This window comes from Equus asinus, unplaced genomic scaffold (genome assembly GCF_041296235.1).
Source record: "Equus asinus isolate D_3611 breed Donkey unplaced genomic scaffold, EquAss-T2T_v2 contig_3, whole genome shotgun sequence".
Classification (NCBI taxonomy): Eukaryota; Metazoa; Chordata; class Mammalia; order Perissodactyla; family Equidae; genus Equus; species Equus asinus.
The window spans coordinates 522,073-540,660 of record NW_027224960.1 but is presented as its reverse complement, the minus strand read 5'-3'; the positions used below and the strand labels follow the sequence as shown (position 1 = coordinate 540,660).

The window sequence follows — 18,588 nt, the reverse complement described above, 5'->3', positions numbered from 1 at the left end:
TGCTGTCTTTTTGTTGTTCAGTTGTGTGAATTCCTTATATATTATGGAGATTAACTCCTTGTCAGATATATGATTTGCAAATATTTTCTCCCACTTGGTGGGCTGTCTTTTTGTTTTGATCCTAGTTTCTTTTGCCTTGCAGAAGCTCTTTAGTCTGATGAAGTCCCACTTATTTTTTTCTTCTGTTTCCCTTGTCTGAGAAGACCTGGTATTCAAAAAGATCCTTTTAAGTTTGATGTCAGTGAGTCTACTACCTATATTTTCTTCTAGGAGTTTTATGGTTTCAGGACTTATCTTCAAGTCTTTGATCCATTTTATTTTTGTGTATGGCATGAGATAATGGTCTACTTTCATTCTTTTGCATGTGGCTGTCCAGTTTTCCCAACACCATTTGTTGAAAATACTTTCCTTTCTCCATTGTATGTTCCCAGCTCCTTTGTCAAAGATTAGCTGTCCATAGATGTGTGGTTTTCCTTCTGGGCTTTCAGTTCTGTTCCACTGATCTGTGTGTCTGTTTTTGTACCAGTACCATGTCATTTTGATCACTATGGCTTTGTAGTACACTTTGAAGTCAGGGATGGTGGTACCTCCAGCTTTGTTCTTTTTTCTCAGGATTGCTTTAGCAATTTGGCGTCTTTGGTTGCCCCATATGAATTTTAGGATTCTCTGTTCTGTTTCCATGAAGAATGTCATTGGGATTCTGATTGGGATTGCATTACATCTGTAGATTGCTTTGGGTAGTATGGACATTTTAACCGTGTTTATTCTTCCAATCCATGTGCGTGGAATCTCTTTCCATCTCTTTATGTCATCATCTATTTTTAAGACTGATTATATTTTTAATGGCCTTAAAGTCGTTTTATTACCCAGGTGAACATACCTACTACTTTGCAATACTCTTATTCAGTGGAGGAGTGAACATCGTAGAGAATCAACCTGCAGCTCTGTAATCATGTCTGGTTTGGGTGCAGAGGAGAAACCAAACTCCCAAGGGACAGGCCTGAGGGACAGCGTTATAGGAAGGCACAGTTTCACTTCACCCTAGTGAACCTGTGACAGTGTGTTAAGGTAAGGGAAATAACCAATTCATAGACTTTAACAGTGATGGCTATGATACAATTAATAATCTCTCCCTTTGAATAAGTCTTCTTACCAAAGAGCCAAGAATGCCTTGAAATCACTAACTCTGTTCTAAACCTTATGCAACTTGCTGTTTTATATGGTTTTTCAAAGTCATATGATATAAAAGTACTATCAGATACTCTCTAAAACCACAGTTCTTAACCTCTTATAGAGTAACAGACCTCTCAGAGAGTATGTTATAAGAAAGTAGGGACCCTAGTATCCTAGAAAACTGAATCCACACACAAAAGATAAAATTTCAGAGGTTTTACAGATTGTGTGAAGCCCATCCATAGATGCTTTATGTGTTGCGGGGAGCCCAGGTTTAGGAATTTTGTTAATTAAATGATGCTTTAATTTATGTATTATCTAAGTCACATGTGGATAACGAGATTAATGAAAATGTATACATTTTATGTATACACGGAAAGACTGGAAATTTCCTTCAATAACTTTATTCTTCACAAAATATATAAATAAATAAAACAATTCAACTTCTAAAGTATTACCACATTCAGGAAGAAGGCAGTCTATCACCATTCTAAATGACTGGAATGCCTCAATTTCTAATGGCAAAGTGCAAACTGAATTGAAATTAAGTTGGACTGTGACATCATTGCCAGGGATAGAAAAATAAAGTAACAAATACAGTCATTTCTAAATAAGGAACACTAGGCCCCTAGAAAAGTGACAGCAGAGTTTACTGAGTCTTGCACTCGGGCACAGCTTGTCCTGAGGAGGCGTGCCAAGGGCCTGGCTGAGGATCCACACTCTCTGCTCCAGCAGTTTGTTCTTCTGAGAAAAAAATGGAAAGCAAAAGTCATCTTATTAAAAAACACGTTTGGTTGCAACACAACATACAGCTTATATACAGTTTACCTTACAGCTGAGGTAATGTTTTCAAATTGATAACCCATTATGTTCTCCTGCTGTTCTTTAACATCTTTCAACGGCTTCCTCTAGCATGCTCCCAGGATGAAGTAAAAATTCCTCTCCACAACCCACAAAGTCCTGCGCATCTGGCTCTTCTCTCTCTGGCTTCACCGACTTCACCCAGAGGAACCTGTGTGCACTGCGCTCTGGCCACACGTGGTTTTCCAACCCTTCCCCTGGTTACGGTCTCTCCCAGCTGGGCCGACCCTGTTCCCTCTGCCTGAATCGCCTTCCCCTCCCCTCTTTGTTAAGCTAACTCACCTTAACCTGTTAGATCTCAGTCCCCTTCTTCAAGGAAGACTTCCTTATGTTCCTAAAACAACCTATTAAAAACTCATAGGCTTTTGAACTCTAGAACTGTACCTTTTTTGACTACTTGATCACCGTCTATACCCACTAGACTGTGAACTCCAGGAAGGCAGGGGCCATATCTGGTTTGGTTATCAATGTACCATCAGGGTGCAATATGTGACACATAGGTGGAGACCAAAAATTTCTGTTCATTGAATGAATATGTAAATGATATAAGTCTATGATCTGGCTTGTGTAAAATGAATATAATGCTACTGGAAATACTGGCCCATTGAATTGATAAGAAGGTCTTTTGCAGTAAAAGTAGTTATGTTTGTAGGATGGTGTCTCTCTGTGTCCTCGAGAGCTGCTTGTCTATCTGAGGGAAAAGTTGAAGGTTCAGGAGGCAGAATAAGACTTCCCTCGGGGTAAAAAGTGATTTCACTTCAGTGCTGTGCTTTGGAGAAACTTCTCACAGAGACAGCAAATGACATCTCTGCAGTGCAGCTTCTCCATGACATCTTCTCTTGTCTAAACTTGCCCTTTGGGGCCACAGGGGACAAATGAGTTCCAACCGTTATCCCCGATCCCCAAGTAACCAGTATATTTACCCACCTGGGCGGAGGCCTAGACTTGAGTTATCAAAATAGCGAACTGGGTGAGGTGCTGGGAAAGACTTTGATCGGCCATCAAAAAACCAAGATTTCGGTGAGTCCTTTGGCACAGGATCTTGTAAATTCCGTTCCTTGCATTGAGAAGGCGTATGCTGTCTCTTTTGAGAAGCTGGTCCGGTCGCTTTAGGAGACTTTGGAGAATTCTCACAAGTCACTTCTTTGTGAGCTTCTCTTTTAAGAGTTCTCTCCTTCCACATTTTGACCTCATTGGAAAGATGATGATTATTGCTTAAATGTGGGGAAAAATAAAAGAGACTGTAAGACTGCTCAATTCCAGAAATATATTCATATTTACATAAAATTTTTTTTCTTAATTGTGGTAAAATATATGTGACATATAATTTACCATTTTATTATATTTACATTTTAATTTCAACCTAATGCTTCCTAAGTTTGGATTATTTCCACAGTTCAGAAAATGAAATGAGGTCAATATAAATTGAAAAATTGTACTAAATCTCCGTGATCACAGAATCTTGAAAAGTATGATATTAGGTTTCAAATGAATCAGTGATGTCGTCCAGCATGGTTTATCTACTGATACTCTGTGGCAATAATTTGATAAGTTAGTCTTCTGGATGGATGAATCTTTAATGTACCTTTGTTATTTTAAAAGATACATTACACTGTGCTTTTCTGGATTACTTATAGTGTTGCTTCCCACAGGAAATGCTGCCTGCATTTATTCACTCCTTCAGAGAAGCCTGGGAAGCAATCCTAGGCCCTGCTCTCCTTTCTTTGATCAGTCAGCCAAGTGTGTTGATACAACCTCACACTTTTGGGTTCCCCCCCATTCTGCTCTAGCAGCTAGAGACGCCGTATGAGCTCATTAGGCCCCAGCTTAAAATCCTCCAGTGGTGGTAATCCTCCCGTTACATTTAGGAGACCACCCCAGCTGCCTCAGAATGACCTGCAATGTGTAATCTGGACCAGTGGCCTCTGGCATCGCATCTTGCACTTACTCTGCCTCATTCTGTATGCTCTGGCCACACTGCATGTCTTTCTGTTCCACTTTCCTCTTTGACTCAAAGCCTGTGCACATGCTGTTCCCTCAGCCTAGAAGGCTTAGCCATCTCTCCTGTCATCAAGCCTAACTGCTACTCATTTTCAGATCTACTCTTACATATTAGTTTCTTGATCACCGCCCCTCCCCACATCTAGATAAGGTCTGATCCCTCTGTTGGACCCTTTCATAATGTCCTGTTTGCTTTTTTTGTTGTTTAATAGCCTCACACAGAACAGTAGCTATTTGCATATGTATTTAATGCCTATTTTTCTTCTATTGCATCATTAGTAAAGATTAGCACAAGATTCTAATCTTTGGTAGAAGCCAATTAATTAAATTTTTTACAACTGTTTATAAAGGTTAATGGGCTACAATAATGGACCTGAGGGATTCTCCTTTGAGTAAAGCCTCACTGACTTGGGCATATTTGTGGCATATTTAAGCTCCCCTCAAAGATCTTGGTTTACTTTTTGGTTCTTGGCTTAGTTAAAAACAGGCTTAGCTAAAATCAGTTGATGGGCCAGCCCTGTGGCCTAGTGGTTAAGTTCCGGGCACTCCACTTTGGCAGCCTGGGTTTGGTTCTCGAGTGTGGACCCACATCACTCTGTTAGTGGCCATGCTGTGCTGGCAGCCCACATACTAAAAATAGAGGAAGATTGGCATGTTAGCTCAGGGGAATCTTCCTCAGGAAAAAAAAAAGGTCAGTTGATGGATAGCAAACCTCTGGAATGGTGCTACCATATTCTCATTCCTTTTAAAAAAGACACATTACATGAGCTCTAAAATTTACTTCCCCTATATGTGTGAGGGGTTGCCCACTGCAAAAAATATATATGCATGTGTAGGCATCATCCTCTCCCACACATACCACCATAAGCATAATTCCTGTATCAGGTAAGCAGATCTTACCTTAACATTTCATTCCTTTGCTTTGTTAACTGTTCATTTTGCTGCTTTAACTTAGAAATTTCCTTTTCTAGCCGTATATATTCACTTTTCAAAATAAGAGCTTTTGTGCTTTGTACAATGCCGCTGCCACCCCCACAGGTTAAGGGTTTCCTTGAAGGCTGAGAATCAGTATGTTCTGATATCACTGTGGGAGGCAAACACACAGACAGGTGATAATTTTAATTATCTCCAAAGTTCACAATAAAGGAAACATTAGTAAGTTCAATAAATCACTATAAAAAACAAAACATCTCAGCACCATCTCCCTGAACGTCACCCTTGACTTCCTCCTCTTCCCTCACCTCCTATGCCAATTCCATCATGGATTCTAAGTATCTGCGGAACCCCTGCTTCTCTCCACCCACTATCTCCACCACCACCACCTGCTAGGATCACTCACGGTGACGGCAGCAGTCGGAGCTGCCCTTCACTGTCTACTCTCGACGCCAGTGGGGTCCCCTGGAGGGCTGCTTCCACCACACAGCGTGTGTGGGGTCCACCCCAAGGCAGTCAATGTGCTCCCAATACTCAACACGTATTTGTTAACTAAATAAACCTTAGACTGCTATTAAAGAATATACTATCCAGTATTTTACACCATATGTGTACAAGTAATGTAAAGAACTGTTTTGTAAATTTTAGGTAAAATTGCATAAAAGTGTGAGGTGCTTAGAAAGCGGAATGATCCACTGGGTCACTGACTGTTTACAAGGGAGGGGCAAGATGAGTGTGGGGAAGACACTCAATGTCCATTTCCTTTTGAATTATTCTGAATTCAGGTACAACACGTACCTGAAAGTCACAAATTAGAAGGAATCATCCTGACCCTTCTCTAACAACAAAAGTTCTATTTTTACCCCTTGAAGTTTTCCAGGTAGGAGCTGCAATTATCCTGCAATGGACACTAGGGCAGTTCAAACTAAACAAGCACCAGACAATGCGTGGACAATAATACACACAAACATCATCTTGCATTTGCCTGACATTTAGAATTTTCAGTGTGCTTTCACACACAACTTTTAGCCTGATCCTTACAAGTCTATATCCAATCTAGAAGGTCAGGCGTTCTCCTCATGATTTCACAGGCTGTTAAGTGAGGGCAGTCAGCTTAGAGAACTGTTCGTGACGTTATTTCGATGCTGGACCCACTACACAAAGCTGCCCCAAGTACTGTTCAGCATTCTCTCTTTTCAAATGAAACATAAGAGACAGAAATATGGGAAAAGATACAGTTTGAGGAATGTATATGCAGAAATTTGATGATTAGATTTGAAAACTGTATCTAAGATAAGTTTCAAAGAGTTTGCCAGTAAGCATCAAGTCTGTATTTTCAGTACCAACAACAAGTAGGATAATATTTACTGTATACTGACTATGTTTTTACAGTGCACATGGTTAAAATCTATTAAGATATGCTTGTGTTTTATTGGGAAGGGTACGTCTACCTTGACAGGTAAGTCATTCTTGTATACTACTGAAGGTATCTTCACTGATATGTAAAGATCTGATAGCGCACAGGTTACATTCATAGTTTTTAAGAATCTATAATGGATAAATAGTTGAGATTACAGGAAACTTAAGGAGGTATCACAGGATAAATATGATCTCAATGAATTCATTTTAAAAATAGTTCTTTATAAATTAGTGATTAACAGGTTTATTCTTGACTGTCATATATATAGTAGCAGTCTTCAAAATGTGTAAGTATACTGAGAAGTAAGATGGAAAAAGATCTGGAAATATCAGCATTTTCTACTTACTTGAAGTATCTTGGGCCTGCTGATTTCGTCTAAGATTTTCTCTCAATAGCCTTATAACTTCTTTTTGATGTTCTACAGTGGCTTTTGTACAAGTAATTCTATTAAGAATAACAACAGAAATATGTAAAAGGCCAGCAACTAATTTTTAATGGAAGAATAAACAGAACTGCTGTCAAGAATTTTCTGATAAGATACATCACATTGATATGATATGCATAAGCAGCAGTAGGTAAGCCCTCACGATACCCCCTGGTATCATGCACTTTATAGCCATAAATAACACCATCAAATTGGAAGTGTTCTGTTTGGCTGCAGGGGCAATTTTTTTTTAACATTGAGAAACCAATTCTTTTAAAATTTCTGAAAGCCCAATAGGTATCATTAACTGGATATTGAGCAAAATTACATTCAGGGGCACCATAAAACAAATAATTGGGTTGTTATCATGAGGTCCTAGAAACCTCTTGAAGGTACAACAATTACCAAAGCGTAAAACCAAAAGCACCTTCTGTATACACTGTAAGGAAAGCACACTCGACTGCAGCTCTGATCTGAGGTGACACAGTCAGAGGTCACAGTCTGCTCATTGCACCCAGGAGAAAAAGACATTCTGTTAATTATTTGCTTGAGTGTTAATTGGCAATGCTAAATTATGAGACTTTCTGCCTTTCTTAGAGACTGAAAGTATCTGCTGATTCTATTCTATATAAAATTGCTTTGCATTTATTTAAAAAATTTTTTTTCTTTTGAGGAAGATTAGCTAGCCCTGAGCTAACATCTGCCACCAATCCTCTTTTTGCTGAGGAGGACTGGCCCTGAGCTAACATCGGTGCCCATCTTCCTCTACTTTATATGTGGGATGCCTACCACAGCATGGCTTGACAGGTGATGTGTAGGTCCACACCTAGGATGGTGAACCCTGGGCCACCGAAGCGGAATGTGCAAACTTAACCACCGTGCCACTGGGCTGGCCACTAAAATTGCCTTTTTAATGATGCTCCACTAAAACCAACAGTCCTATCAATAGAAGGCTGGTTAGAATGCATGTAGATTCAGAGTGCGACTTTTTGGGCAAAATTAGATATCATCATTAAACATTTATTAAACATTTACAGGAAGAATAAAAAGTGTGAGGAGTCAGAGGTGACATATTAATAAGTGGCAACATTATATTTCTAATTCAGTTTCCTTGACTCTCTGTTTAATGTTCTTTTCATTATGCTATACCACAAAGAACTTTAGGCATGCTATTGTATATGGTACTATACATAAATAAATCAATAAAAAGGGAATATGCTCTTGGGCACTAAGTACTACAATTTAAAAGGAAATAAAACCTTACACAAAAATACAATAGGAAGAACAAATGAAATTAAGAGAACCAACAGAAACCTTAGACAAACTGCTAAAAACACACACACGTTCTTAATATTCACTTTCAAACAAAAAAGGCCATTTTTAAGCTGTTCCTATATGATTGAACAAGAAGTATCCAAAGACATAGTATGTCAGTAATTGATCAGAATTGTGCTTGTTTTCAAAACCTTTGCATACATAATGAGAATTTAATAACTTTAAAATCTGTAGATGTTTGTATTTATTTTATAAAAAGCAATAACAATATCTTAATATATTTTAAATTTATACAGTTTAGAAAGGAAGTTTAAGCTACTAAAGTCATATTCAATTAAGACAAAGACATACTCCTTTTCAAACTCCTTGGCATTTCTCATCTTCTCTAGGTCTATTTTCACCAGCTTTGTTTTGAGCTCTTCAATTTCTTCTTTATAGGGCTTAGCTCCTAAAGCAACTTTGTCCTAAAGGTTTTAGAGAAAAGAGAAATAAAGTAATTTTAGAGCAGTTTCAAAGACTTGTTAACTACCTAATATAGTAGGAACATTTTAAAACAGCAAACTCCAAACATATGAAAAGGAGGAAAGGCACAAATTTTAACCCTAAAATGAGTAACAAATAGATATTTGATGTGAAGTACATGTGAAGCTATTGGAAGCTAATGTGTAATTAGAAAACCTATGACTTCTATTTCTTAAAACAAATATTTTTCCCAATTAAAAAACAATATACTTAAACAAAATGAAACAGAAAGGTTGAAACGAATGAAATGGGTAGATAAAGGTAAATCAGGAAAATAAGACAAGAGATGAACAGTAATATAAATATCAAAGTAGAACTGAATTCAAGGCACAAAATATTATATAACATTATTGGGGATATTCTGTACTCAAGGTTGGTTCAATCTAGCCATACATCTACTTCGACTCAGAAAAAAAATCAGTCATATATACATACAAACATATACAAAAATCTTTTTTAATAAATAGGTTTAACTTTTTAGAGCAATTTTAGGTTTATAGACAAATTGAGCAGAGTACATAGAGTCCCGGTAATACCCGTGTCCTCCCCTAGTTTCTCCTATTATTAACATCTTAGTGTGGTATGATTGTTACAAATGATGAGCCAATATCGATACATTATTAACTGACGTTCACAGTTTACATTAGAGTCTATTGTTTGCATTGTATAGTCCATGGGTTTTGACAAATGTATGACACGTGTTCATCATCACTGTATCATGCAGAATAGTTTCACTGCCCTAAAAATCTCCTGTGCTCCACTTATCCATCCCTCCACCCTCCCCCAGAACCCTTAGTAATCATTGATCTTTTCCTGTTCGCCTAGTTTTGCCTCTTCCAGAATGTCATACAGTATGCAGTGTTTTTAGATGGGCTTTTTAAAATTAGCAATGTGCATTTAAGGTTCCTCCATGTCTTTTGTGGCTTGATGGCTCATTTCTTATTATTGCTGAATAAATCATTCATTTCTTTTATTGCTGTTACCACAGCCATACTATGGATTACTATTATATATTGAATACAAAAATAAACCCATCTAAATAGGGACCCAGAGAGCTCTTCATTCCTCTAGGCGTTACCCCCAGTGCCTATAAAAACATTTGCACACACACGTAGTTAGCAAAGACTAAAAAGATGCAAGCTTCCAAAGCTGAGATGCTCAGCTTAAGGAGGTTGCTGACTAGGTCAGATAAGCCCATTCTGGGAGGAGCCCAGTATTTGCTCAGTCATGGCACCAGTAAAATACCCTGGCTTTCTGGACCAGATGCTGATATCAGGGACTCCTTGAGCATATGACTGGCTGGAGTGGTGTCAGTTTTGTAAGAAACTGCCAAACTCTCTTCTAAAGTGGCTACTGTACCACTTGCATTCCCACCAGCAGTGAGCAAGAGCTCCTGGCCCCACTCCTTGCCAGCATTTAGTGTAGTCAGTGTTCCGGATTTTGGCCATTATATTTTGAGATACAGTGGATGTACAGTGGTATCTCATTGTTTTTTAATTTGCAATTTTCTAATGACATATGATGTGGAGCATCTTTTCATATGCTTATTTGCCATGTGTGTATCTTCTCTGGTGAAGTGTCTGTTCAGATCCATTGCCTATTTTTAAATCAGGCTGTTTGCTTTCTAATTATTGAGTTTTAAGAGTTCTTTGTATATTTTGGATAACAGTTCTTGAAAGATATGTGTTTTGCAAAGATTTTCTTCCAGTCTGTGGCTTGTCTTTCATAGGGCAAACATTTTTAATTTAAATGAAGTCCAGTTTATCAATTTTTTTCCTTCATAGATTATGCTTTTGGTGTTGTATGTAAAAAAAGTCAACGCCAAACCCAAGGTCACCTCGATTTTCTCCTACGTTATCTTCTAGGCATTTTCTAGTTTTGTGTTTTAGATTTAGGTTACAATCAATTGAGTTAATTTTTGTGAAAGGTGTCCAGTTGTTCAGCACCGCTAGTTGATAAGACTATCCTTTTCCATTGAATTGCCTTTGCTCTTTTGTCAAAGATGACCTGACTATATTTGTGTGTATATATTTCTGGGCTCTCTATTTTGTTCCATTGATCTACTTGTATACATTTTGATTTAAAAGTTCAAAGAACTCTAAAAATATTTATTCATTTATGACACCTAAAAGAAAATTTCAATATATTCTAAAAATGGAGAAATTGCAGTAATTTTTTTGCCACAATATAATGAAATAAATTAGTCATATATAACAGTTTTAAAACAATTCTTGAGTAAAAGAAATTGAAATTGGAAATACTCTCTTAGAAATGAAAGACAGTGAGAATTCCTTATTTCAAACACATGACGTGTGCCCAAGCTGCACTCAGAAGCGCTGACAGCCTTAAACATCCTCTAGCCGCCTGAGGAGTCTGAGCGCCTGTGTTCTCAGTGAACAGCACCTGCTCATCCTATTTTAGATGGAGTCTGCTGAGAAACTTTCTTTGCTCTACCAGAAAAAGAATTCCTTTGAGATTCTGATTTGAATTACATTAACTTTAGAAATTAATTTGGGAAAAACTGATGGTTGTACAGTATTTAGGTTACAACCTAGGAAATGGCATATTTCTTATTTTAAACCACATGCTCTCCTATATTTCCTTTTAGAGTTTTGTTGTTCTTTTCATATATGTTGTCTCATTTTTTGTTAAGGTTAGTCACTTGAGCATTTTATATTTTGTGCCAGTTATAAATAAGATCTTTTTTTCCCACTGTGCAGGATGTCCCTAAAGTACTAGCACAGTTTGAATTTTTAACAAATTTACTGCTACTTGATATAAATAATTTGTAAAGATACAACAGAGGAAATGTATCAAGATTTAAACAAAACTGTTAATGAGTCATTTGTTCAAATTACTTTCTTCTATATTCACTTAATAAACCCTACATTATATTGGACAGCTATATCCAGGTGAATTAAAATAGTGGTGAATAGGTTAAAAGTTAATATCTTTGCATTTTACTATGCCAAATCTCGAGTTAAATATACTGTTGCATTTTATAGAATATTTATATAAAATACAGAAACAGATTCTTAAAAATTCAAACTGTATAAAGATTTTATGGATACCCTATACTTTGTTTTCTTTCCTCATGGATGCTGTACAATGGCATACTCTATTATATTATCTAAATGGTTACTTTTAGTATGCAGGAAAGATATTCCTCTCTCCATAGACACCTGTACCAATCTATACTGAGTGTGGAGAAATTTGTCGCTTACTCCCTTTTTCTTGAAACACTAGCTTCACTTATATGAAGAAACTGGAACCACTCTGTTGCCCAGACCCCCTTTTCTTTTTCACTCACTGGCTGCTCCATCTCAGTATCATTTGGTTACTCCACATCTCCTCTCCATTATGCTTATGCCCTCGTCCAGTCTCATGATTTTTATACGCTGATGATTCCCCAAACTTAAACCTCTCGCCTATATCTTGCTCAGACTCAGATATTCAATTGCCTAAGTCATATCTCAACTTGGGTGTCCCCAGTGGGCATTTCCAATTCAGCATGTCCAAAACTGAACTTTCCTGGTTTCAAACTTCCTCTTCTGGCAGTCTTTCCCATTTCCGTATGTAGCAACTCTATCTTCTTGGCTGCTCAGGCCAAAAACTTTGGAATCATCTCTGACTCCAAGAAATACGAGAGGTACGTGTTTGGCTTTCTCTTTGATAAATTGAATCTAAATATTTTGCAAAAAAAAAGAAATATGAGAGGAAGAGACATGTGCCACTTCTGGGCCAGAGCCTTTATGAGTACAGATTTTAAGACAATTTTTAGCTTCTCCATCTTGTCCCTTTTCTGTGAGCCTGAGCACGGACAGCTTACAACTGGGCTTTAACCATGCAGATGAAAACAGCACCAAGGAAGTGCTGGAGAAACAAGATGGGAGAAACGGGGGCCTCTGAATGACCATGTGGAAAGGAGCCACTTGCCAAGCTGGAACCCACACTTTTACGTGTGAAATAAGCTTCTGTTTTGTTTGAGCCATTGCATTTTGTGGTTCCCTTTGTTGTAGGAGCTGGCACGTCACTAACAAACACGCCTTCCTGGATTCTATTTTCAAAGGGCAGCCTTTAAAAATTTAAGTCAGACTATATCATTTTGCCAAAATCCTCTGATGACTTCCCATCTCATCCAGAATAAAACCCAAAGTGCTTACAAATAGCTTTCAAGATGCTTTATGATTTGGCTCTCTGCTACTTCTCACCTATTTCCCCTTCTATCCTTGCCCACGCTGCTCAGGAGACGCTGGCTTTCTTGCTGTTTCCTTGAATACATCTCAACTACTTCTGTGTTGCGGCCTTCGCATTTGCTACTTCTTTTGCCTAGAAGGCCCTTCCCTACCAGACAGCTCACACCATCACTTCGTCATCTTAATTGTGCGGCTCTCCTCAACTCCCCTTACAAAATCACACTCCTACTCACACCCACTCTCACCCTGCACCTATATACCTCTGTCTGGCTTAATATTTTTCCATTGCACTTCTCACCGTTTAACAAACATATATACTTGTTTATTTTCTGACTTCATGAAGCAGAATGTAAGCCTCTTCAAGGAGGCTTTATTTTTTTTCCATTGCAGTACACATGGCATCTAGAACAATGACCAACACATAGTAGGTATTCAACAAATACTTGTTGAATGAATAAAAATGTGATCATTTAGTTATTTGAAGTATTAAAAAATTACTCTCAAAGATTTTAAAGCTTTACAGTTGATTTTCTTGGTTTTTAGCTATACTAACAATTTCTAAAAACAAAATTAAGATTATTTTCTCTTGCCTCTCTGTTTCATGTCTCATTGAAAGAACCAGAATTTTTAGAACAATGTTAAATAATGAAAAGAGTAGGCATTCTTGGCTTGTTTCTAATTTTTGAATGAAGAGAAGAGACACTGGAGCAGGAACAGTGAACAAAATGCCTATTAGGATCCGACCCAAGTAGCAGAAGAGTGAGAAGTAGCTGTGGCTCAGACGAGGAAGGAAGGCTGTGATGAAGGAGGGTGCGACTTGTGTAACGGCATTCAAGCTCAAAAACATTTCAACTCTGCTCTTTCTAGAGAAAACAGGTTAGATTAAGCCCATAGGCTACCAGGTGGGACTCAATAACAGGGGATTAAGTAGAAAAAAATATAATTTTAAAATGTACTTATCTAACAGAGTATTAAATATTTAGATAAGAAGCATATTTTTTTGAAAAATAAAAAGAAAGTCTCAACAAGAAAAAAACCAACAACTCAATTAAAAAGTGGGCAAAAGATCTGAACAGAGATTTCTGCAAAGAAGATATATGGGTGGCCAACAGGCTCATGAAAAGATGTTCAACATCATTAGCTATCAGGGAAATGCAAATCAAAACTACAAGGAGATATCACCTCACTCTGGTCAGAATGGCTATAATTAACAAGACAGGAAACAACAAGTGTTGGAGAGGATGTGGAGAGAAAGGAACCCTCAAACATTGCTGGTGGGAGTGCAAAGTGGTGAAGCCACTATGGAAAACAGTATGGAGACGCCTCAGAAAATTAAGAATAGATCTACCATATGATCCAGCTATCCCACTGCTGGGTATTTATCCAAAGAACTTGAAAACACAAAGGCATAAAAGATATATGCACCCCTATGTTCATCACATCATTATTCACAATAGCCAAGGCTTGTAAACAACCTAGGTGCCCATCAAGGGACGAATGGAAGATGTGGTATATATACACAATGGAATACTACTCAGCCATAAGCAATGATGAAATCTGGCCATTTGTGACAACATAGATGGACCTTGAAGGTATTATGCTAAGTGAAATAAGTCAGAGGGAGAAAGTCAAATACCATATGATCTCACTCATAAGTAGAAGATAAAAATGACAAACAAACACAGAGCAAGAGAGACTGGATTGGTGGTTACCAGAAGGGAAGGGAGGAGGGGGAAGGGCAAAAGGGGTGATTAGACACACGTGTGGTGATGGATAATTGGTCTTTGTGGGGTGAACATGATGTAATCTACACAGAATTCGAAATATATTATGATGTACACCTGAAAGTTATATAATGTTATAATCCAATGTTACTGCAATAATAAAAAATTAAAAAAAAACATATTTATGAAAAAATGTTTCAATATACTACTAGAGATATACAAACATACATCCTCTACATTTTTGGCATTCAGAAATTAAAGTGAAAATAAAAAATTTCCTTACTTTGAACAGTAAAAAAATTAAAAAAAATTAAAAAAATAAGATATATTTTAAACTGTCAAGAATATTTATGTTTTTTAAAAATAATTTTTACAGGAAGATGAAAACAATCATTATTTGGCATGAAAATAAATGTATGCATTTATTTATATTTATTATGCATAATTTATAAAATTATGCCTTTATTTATAAAATGAGTTTTAAGTTACCTGAAGTACTTGGATCATTTCTTTTGTTTTTTCAAGGCATTTATTTGATTCATTAACTTGTGATTGAAGTTTTGCTATTATATCATTAGTCATCTCAAGCTCTTTCTGCATCTTTATAATCTTGTCTTCCTTTTGCATGGCAGTTTCTTTAGCTTCACGTAGTGAAGTTTCCAGCTCTTGAATCTTCTATTAAAAAAAACACACATATATAAGGTGTGCCTTGAAGACAGAATCACAGTTTATATGAAACAAAGATCATATATAGGTATTAATCTTTCAGATTGCATCAACATAGGATAGATGGAGACTCCAAATGTCACTCAATTTATACATGTATTATTTTTTTCATTTAGAAGCTGATCATTTAGGACTAAAAGAGGCCCAGATTTTATATAAGGTTAGTACTTATTTTATTTACTAGTTAGCATGGTGCTAAGCATATTAAATAGGCACTTACATTTTAAATTAACACTACTTACAGAAAGTATATTTGTTAATTGACACTTTAGAGGAATACATGTAACATATCTTTCCCTTTATTTTTATTACCTAGTTTTTATGCTGAAAAATACAAGTATGTGGAAAAATCCAAAGGCATATAATTAAGATTAAGTTCCCCCATCTCAGAACCCCCACTGACTCTAAAGCGATGACTACTAAACTCTTTCAAGTGTATCCTTCTAGAAATTTTCTATATGTATCTACGCATGTGAATATACAGTTTACAAAAACAGTAAGTCACACACACAATAGTGTGTAAGAAGAAAGTTCACACAGAATAGCGTGAAAGAAGAAAGAGCCAAAGCAGGACTGCATTCGAACATGAAGAAGACAGATATGACTACAGAAGAACTATACAACTTTAATGTAGACCATGAAGACACTGAAATTGTTAAAGGTTTTGTTTCCCTTGGTTCAGTCATCAGTTTAAATGGAGACCGCAGCCAAGAAATCAAGAGAAGACTGTGACTCAGAAGGGCAGCGATGGAAGAATCAGGAAAGATCATCAACAGTAAGGGAGTATCATTAGAGACCAAGGCCAAGATTATCGACACCCTCGCATTCCCAATTACTATGTGTGGGTGCGAAAGCTGGACAGTGAAGAAGGCTGACAGGAAAAAATGGACTCATTTGAGATATGGTGTTGGAGGAGAGCTCTACAGATACCCTGGACTGCCAGAAAAATGAACAAGTGGGTCCAAGAGCAAATTAAGCCTGACCTATCTCTGGAGGCAAAAATTGTAAAACTGAGACTATCCTACCTTGGGGACATGATGAAAAGTAAAAGGCAGCAGGAAAAGAGGAAGACGAAATACGAGATGGCGTAATTCCAGAAAGGAAGCCATAGGCGTGAGTCTACAGGAGCTGAGTAGGGCTCTTGAGGACAGGATATTGGACATCACTCATTCATAGAGTTGCCAGGAATCAGAGCTGACTCTACAGCACATAACAACAATAAATATATACTTCTGGTTTTTTGTGGGTTTTTATTGCTGAGGAAGATGAGCCCTGAGCTAACTTCCTCTTTTTTTGCTTGAGGAAGATTAGCCCTGAGCTAATATCTATGTCAATCTTCCTCCATTTTATATGTGGATTGCTGCCACATCATGGCTGCCAATGAGTGGTGTAGGTCCGTGCCTGGGATCTGAACCATGAACTGGGCCGCCGAAGTAGAGCATGCAAACTTAACCACTATGCCATGGGGCTGGCCTCCTGCTTTTTAAAAAATTAAAAATTTTATTTTCACTTGATAATATATTTTCCAGATCTTTTCATTATCAACACATAGATCTCTCGCATTTTTGTTTTCATGGGTAAATATATCCTATTTCATGGAGGTACTATAAACTAGTTAACCTGTCACCTACTAATGAACATTTAGGTTATTTCCAGTTTTTTATAAGTACAAAAATATCTTAATTTGTTCATAATATAAGACTGTTCACATATACACACATGCAGGTTTTCCTGGAAAACGTTTCTTTTTGGTCCACCTGGAATTTACTTTTGTTTAATGAATGAGGTAGGAGTCCAGACTTATTCTTCTAAGATGGCTAGTTGGTTGTTCTGATTCAAACATTAAGCAGACTATCTTTCCCCCCTGAGTTGACTGCTCCTACTGTCATGCACTGAATTCTCCTACTTGTTTGGGTGGACTGCCCAACTCTCTGCCTGCCCCACTGCTCTACCTCCACATCACTGACCTGCTCTGTGCTACTCTGATTTGGCCTAATTATCAAACTAATAACATACGATTTATTATCTGATGGGGTATTTCCTGGGGTCATTGAAAATGGGATTTCCTTGTGCTTGTTTATCTTATTGCTTTGGAAGATGGGTTTCATATTTCCACTATTTTTACCTCTACAGCTGACTGAGGTCTGTAGTGATCAGCAAATCAATAAACTCTATATTAGTGATCTTCTAGTTTCCACTAGTAATAATTATTAAACTGGCAGTTGATGTTTTATTATAAATATTTATTTTGGTAAAAATGCTAAGTTGTAATTCACTCGGGTTCCCCACTAAGACGTGTGTGCTAACAAAATAAAACAGCGTGTTTGCTGTACAGATTCCCAAGTAAGGGCAGTTAATACAGTTATTGGATTATTCAAATAATGTACTGATTCTTGGGCACAGGTTAATCTGTATAAGAAATTTATTATACTTTTAGCCTCTTCCATTTTTGTTTTGATCACATTAACCAATATTAAAGACACTGATGATAATTAGAGAAAAGCTAAATTGCTCTTTCTCTCTAAACTAGTTTGGTACTATAGACATAGATTATAATTTAATAGAAAGTCACATGATTTAGAAAACTTATAATGTATGGTAATAACACCTTAAGTGGTATACATACCTATTAATCAAATTAAGGCATGAGTTACTTCTATTTTATAATTCAAAGGTAAGATCTTATGTAACATGTAGCTTTATAATTAGTTGAGTGAGCGCCCCAATAGAACTATATTTAAAAAACAAGTCCATCATGCATGTTCCCTAATACCTTCAATACTGTGATTTTGCTCTGAAATGTTACATATGATACATCTTTAACTCTACAATGAAGCTGCAAATTGAAAAACATCTTATAAGAAATCTCATACCTCTGTGGTTAGTTGTGTAGCTCTTGATGTGACATGAAGATTCTTATCGCCTTGTGTAGTAGGATTAACAAGGGCACCAGATGTTCGAGAGATCTTCAAAGTTTGATAGTTTTTCAACAGTTTTTCATTTTTCTCTTTCACTGATTTCAGGTCATGTTCCCATTCTTTGGTGATGGTCACATTTCTTTCCTCAAACTCTGTTGATTCATTTATTATAGCCTATTGAGTAGTAAAGACAACACTATAGCTTCTAAAATGAATTACGTATTAAAAAAACCACTATGGAAAATACTAGAGTTCTAGGACAAGGCATATGTTGAAATTCATTATTCAGAACATTCTAGAATAGTACTTTAAAAGAATGTGAACATTCTTTGTGGCTTGCACCAGTTCCTGACATTTCAGAAGACGCTGGATATTGATTATGAGAATAAAAGAAGAATAAGGACTAGAGAGGATT

The 18,588-nt window shown here is 36.9% G+C and overlaps 1 pseudogene; it reads right to left on the bottom strand.

Annotated features, from left to right (window-relative positions):
• Nucleotides 1-1,561: 1,561 nt before the first annotated feature.
• LOC139043584 (centromere-associated protein E-like) overlaps nt 1,562-18,588 on the bottom strand; it is an 85,004-nt pseudogene continuing 67,977 nt past the window's right edge.